The sequence below is a fragment of the Limulus polyphemus genome, unplaced genomic scaffold (genome assembly GCF_000517525.1).
Source record: "Limulus polyphemus unplaced genomic scaffold, Limulus_polyphemus-2.1.2 Scaffold6947, whole genome shotgun sequence".
In the NCBI taxonomy this organism is placed as follows: Eukaryota; Metazoa; Arthropoda; class Merostomata; order Xiphosura; family Limulidae; genus Limulus; species Limulus polyphemus.
In genome coordinates, this window is record NW_013672557.1 from 19,240 (window position 1) to 25,128 (window position 5,889).

Genomic DNA, 5,889 nt, shown 5'->3' on the forward strand with positions numbered 1-5,889 from the left:
TTTTTTTTTTTTTTTTCGCCCCAGGTTTTTATCGACAAACCGCCGATGGCAGTTACCGCGTCCTGCTATCAAATTTCTTGGTGTATAAATACATACGCTTTCTGTGTGAAATCGGATCAAATTTCACGGTTTTTATAGGAGCCCGCAAGGAGAGAGATTGCCGTTCAGGAGATGCCCAGAGCTTTGATATGTGACAAACGAAAATGGCAATGAGTAAATCATCAACTAAGCCTTGTAAAGCATCTACGCGTGTTTACTGAGAAGCCTGTGTAAGCCTGGAGCTACAAACGTTAGAGGACAAAACTTTTGTTGTTGTTGTGAAATTCTTAAAACTAAGAAGTAAGACGAAGTCTTGTAGTTATCAATATCATACTTTCTAAAGTTACAATAATATTCATAGTAGAATATTTCCATTGTAAGAAGCTTGTGGGAATTGTGACGCTACGTATGTTAATGTGATGTGGATTGTATAATCACGTGTTCTTTTGATTATAATATCATACGAGCCTAGGCACCTTTCCGTAAGGATTGAATGTAGGGCTTGAACTAATAAATTGAATGGATAACTTGTATTAATGTAGACAATTTACTTTACAACTAGTTTATTTCACATTACAGGAATGGTGTTTCAATTACTTTTACTACTTCCTCTCTACAGTCTCAGTTTGTTGATGATCTGAGGTCTTCTTGATAGACACATTAGAACGAAAAAAATTAGGAATAAAAATTGGTCTGAGACTGTAGAGTCATTTGCCAAACAATCATATTTTTGCTGTAGGCGTGGCCCAGGGTGGGTGTGGCTGGGTAATAATTGCCCTGTGACGTGCCCCTTGGTCCAGTATATCATCCTCCCAAGTTTGGTTAAAATTGGTCCAAAGACCACGGAGTAGTTTGTGGATAAATAAACATTTTTTTTACTATTAAAAGTATAGATATTCATTGGCATGGTTTTTTGTTATCTTCATGTGTTATTTATGTAGAGATAAATTCTCAATCGAAAACAGGTGAATAATTAAAATCCTTCAGTCCAATAATTTAATCATTCTTGTTCAAAGAAACATCTAGCAATGAATCAAAAGATTGAACAATCTTAACAAACAATCTGAAGAAAGTTGAGACTTAGAATCTCCAGCTACTAAATATATATAAACACACACATTGGTGTGGCTATTCAAGCTTTACGCTTTGACAGAAAATGTAACACTTCTTGACAAATGTCGGAGTTTCATTTTGTGTTTTGTTTTTTCGTCTTCCGCTTGATTTAATAATGATAGAGAAATCTTGTGTGTGTTTCAAAGATGGCTGAATGGCACCTTTTCGTCTTTATTGTAGTAGGTTGTCAGATACAGCTACCGTTAACTGTTGAGTTTGGTTTTGGTTTCCTTATGTAAATGTTAGATAAAACAGTCAGTCGTCAAAGATCATCATGTTTGTTTTAAGTTCCTGATTGAACTGATCAAAGTCTTAGAACTATATGTATTCTCTAAAGTAGTTTTCAAAATATTTCTCTTTGTATTTGATTATTTTATGGAAATCTCGTAAGAGGCACTCACGTGATATGGGAATTACGATTATGAAATGGCGTTTCTTGTTTGTTTGTTGTTATTTTTGTTGGTGGTGGTTACAGTGGTTTTACAATGAAACCTAGTGCGTTATAAAACTCGATCATGAAAAAACGTTTCTTGTTTATTTTGTTGTTGGTTGCCGTGGTTTTACAGTGAATTATAGAGCCATACAGAACGCGATTATGAAATAACGTTTCTTGTTTTTGTTGTTAAAGATTCCTAAAAAGAAAAACCAGTAAATGGTAAACTGTGTAAAACACAATAAATAAACTGGGAATTCTTAAGCTGAGTGATTCTCGTGGGTATCGTAAAGAAAACCCGCAGTTTTTAACTTGTGAGAACGACTTTCTTTTGGAGAAATTAAATAGCATTTAAAACTCCAAGTTGTCAGAAACTTAGAACGAGAGAACCGATACTATCTGTTAACGTTTCTCAACGAACAGTAACTTTAGCCTCGACCACAGAATCTTTTACCGTCGGTATTTAGATTTAAATGGAGATGTGAGCACCGTGCAGATCATAAAAGAGAAACATCTTACTGCATGGAGTCAAAATATAACATCTTTCCAATGTTAACTCAGTGATTCTACGGCGTGGAAAGTAGAAGAGGAAAAAAGGAAAAAAAATATTGTCTTACATATAGTTAAATTTGTAAAATACAATGTTTCTTTCAGACTATAAGGATAAGCTTCTGTATCAGTTTATTATATAGTTTTGCTCAAATAAACGACTTTAAAATAGCACTGTTCCCTGGTGGTAATTTTACAAACCACTGTTTCACAACGTGTATTTTACATACTTTTATGTGCTAGTGGTGGTCAATTTACACATTACTTTATCCTGGAGATTATTTTACAAATTACTGTTACTTTTGCAATGCACTTTACACTTCACTATACCCTAATAGTGAGTTATTAGCACACTTTGCATTCCACTGTACCCTGGTGGTCATATCACAAAACAATATTTTCTAAAGTGATCTTTACATATCACTGTACTCTAGTAATGCGCTTTACCATTCCATTTTACCCTGGTGGTCATATCACAAACGATGCTTCATACGGTACACTTTACTCTAACCTTGAAGTGCATTTTACATTTCCCTTTTCCCTGGTGGTCATATTAGAAACAACTGTTTCCTTAGATGTGCCTTAAATTCCACTGTCCTTTGGTTTTGCAATTTACACAACATTGTACCTTGGTAGTTATTATACAGATGACTAAGCCTTGATATTCCAGTTTATCTACCAATATCCCTGGTGGTGATAATACAAACTACTGTTCTTTGGTAGTGCACTTTACACAACATTGCACCTTGGTAGTTATTATACAGATCACTAAACCTTGGTGTTCCAGTTTATCTACCAATATCCCTGGTGGTAATAATGCAAACTACTGTTCTTTTGTGGTGCACTTTACACAACATTATAGCTCGGTAGTTATTATACAGATCACTAAACCTTGGTGTTCCAGTTTATCTACCAATATCCCTGGTGGTAATAATGCAAACTACTGTTCTTTTGGTGGTGCACTTCACACAACATTATAGCTCGGTAGTTATTATACAGATCACTAAACCTTGGTGTTCCAGTTTATCTACCAATATCCCCGGTAAGGTAGATAACTTTTTTCCAGTATTTTTCTAAATCATATTTTCCCCTCAGTGACGTGCATGGGGGGGGGGGCTTAGTGGGCTCAAGCCCCTGCTTTCCTGCCCTTAAAGTTCCTTTTATTTCTCAGTGATACAAATTGCCAACAGCTACTAAAAGATAGGCCTAATTCCACACTTCTAGGTCTGTATATACAGTAAATAATAATAACTGTGATGTCCTATTAGGTGTTAGTACGCAATAATTAATTGTATAATTTTATATTTTAAAAGTGTTTATAAGAACAATTGAATAGGAGTGAACGAGGATGTGTTTGCTTCTCGTGGTTTTTACCCTATGTTTACCAGAAGCAGCTCCCTAGTGACCACTACTGGCTTGCTATTCATGTTTGAAAGTGCCCTTTTAATTGTCCACTATGTCTTCCAGTGGAGTAGTTACGTAACACTATTTCCTGGTGGTGCGCTCTGAAAACACTGTTCTTGTAGAGGTAAACACGGGTTTTTTCGTGATTGGCTCCTTACTCTAGCTATTGTATAACGACTTTGGTCTGTATAAAAGAGTAACGAAGATAACACGGAGCAAACACTCCTTGAAAAAAAAAAAGAGAAACAGTCAGTAATCATTGAAGTTTTGTTTTCCTTGACGTTTTTCGTTACGGAGTAGTCTTAGCCAAATTAACCGCTTATTTAAAACAAAGTTACCAATGTGTTTTTAAATATCGGAATACATTTTTTATGATGTGAACGCCTTTTCTAAGCTGACGAATTTAATTGCAGTAGTAACCCTACATTCTCTATTCAGTTCCTTAGAGGTTTTTCAAGAAGAGTGAGAATGTTGTATAAGAGTATTTCAACCACACTATGTCCGCCATGTCCATTGTCAATATTTTATGTTAGTTTTCAGTCTCTATACAAAACTGTTAGATAGTTCTTCAGTGGTTTTACCACGTAGTTCTCAGTAATTTACCAACATTTTTATGTGGTACTCAATAATCTTACCAACACTTTAACGTGGTTCTCAGTAATTTTACCAACATTTTTATGTGGTACTCAGTAAGCTTACCAACACTTTAACGTGGTACTCAGTAATCTTACCAACATTTTTATGTGGTACTCAGTAATCTTACCAACACTTTAACGTGGTTCTCAGTAAGCTCACCAACACTTTAACGTGGTTCTCAGTAATCTTACCAACACTTTTATGTGGTTCTCAGTAATCTTACCAGTAATCTTACCAACATTTTTATGTGGTACTCAGTAATCTTACCAACATTTTTATGTGGTACTCAGTAATCTTACCAACACTTTAACGTGGTTCTCAGTAATCTTACCAACACTTTAACTTGGTACTCAGTAATCTTACCAACACTTTATGTGGTACTCAGTAATCTTACCAACATTTTTATGTGGTTCTCAGTAATCTTACCAACACTTTAACGTGGTTCTCAGTAAGCTCACCAACACTTTAACGTGGTTCTCAGTAATCTTACCAACACTTTTATGTGGTACTCAGTAATCTTACCAACACTTTAATGTGGTTCTCAGTAATCTTACCAACATTTTTATGTGGTACTCAGTAATCTTACCAACATTTTTATGTGGTACAGCAAACAATTTTATTAGATATCTGTAGAAATATATGTAATTCAGTATTTCATATATCACAACAAAACATATTTAATGACAATATATAACGGCAAGTTATTATAAATAGCGTCTGTAACCTTATATCAGTTCATATTAAACATTCAGTACTTGTCCTCCTCGTATTCTAATAACCTCAGCAAGGCGAAATGGCATGCTGTCGATGAGGTTATTGATGTTATCCACCGTGATTTCATCCCAACTACAGTAGCTGGTTTAGGGTTGTGGTTAGTAATTTTCTGGTTCAGTTCTTCCCAACGTTTCTCAATGTGATTAAAATCTGGAGACTATGCTGGCCATAGCAATCTTGTAACGTCCTCGTGGTTGAGATAATCCTGTACAATAAAAGCACTGTGAGCAGTGGCATTGTCATCCTGGAACACTAATTTATTGCCAAACCTTGGCCTAGAATATGGCAGAAATATCTTTTCTATGTGGTGCCCGTAGGACGCGCCATTGACGTTTCCCTGAGGGACATGAAGAGCAGTTTTTCAACCATGATGAATAGCTGCCCAAACATGTACTGCACCACCTCCTTTGTGTTCCCTGTAGGAAAGACAGTCTTTCCTCATCTGTTCTCCAGGCGAATGACGAACACGAATCCTACCATCAGCTTTAACAAGCCGGAAACAGGACTCATCTGAAAATGTGACATGTCGCCAGTTTCTTAACTGTAAGTTGGCATGCTGTCTTGCCCAAATAACATGATGATGGCTGTGAATTCTGGCTAATATCGGCTTACAAAATAACCTTGTTTGGTCAGTCTCCTATTCACTGTTCTTCTGGAACCCCAGGAATGAATGTGTTCATGTCATTCCTACCATAAGGTGTTGCAAGAGTTCTTTCGACCTTAGTTTAATTAAAACACTGTCATTTCGGGCAGTACTTTTTTGGCGTCTACCAGTATACTTTTTTGGAACAATGTTTCCTGTAGTCCGATGACGTTTTAGGATTCTGGATACATTACACTGGGGGGTACCCTAATGTTCTGGCAATGTCTGTTTGCTCTATACTATTTCTGGACAGTCGAACAATTTGACTTACACTTCTGGCACTTGACGAAGCATGACT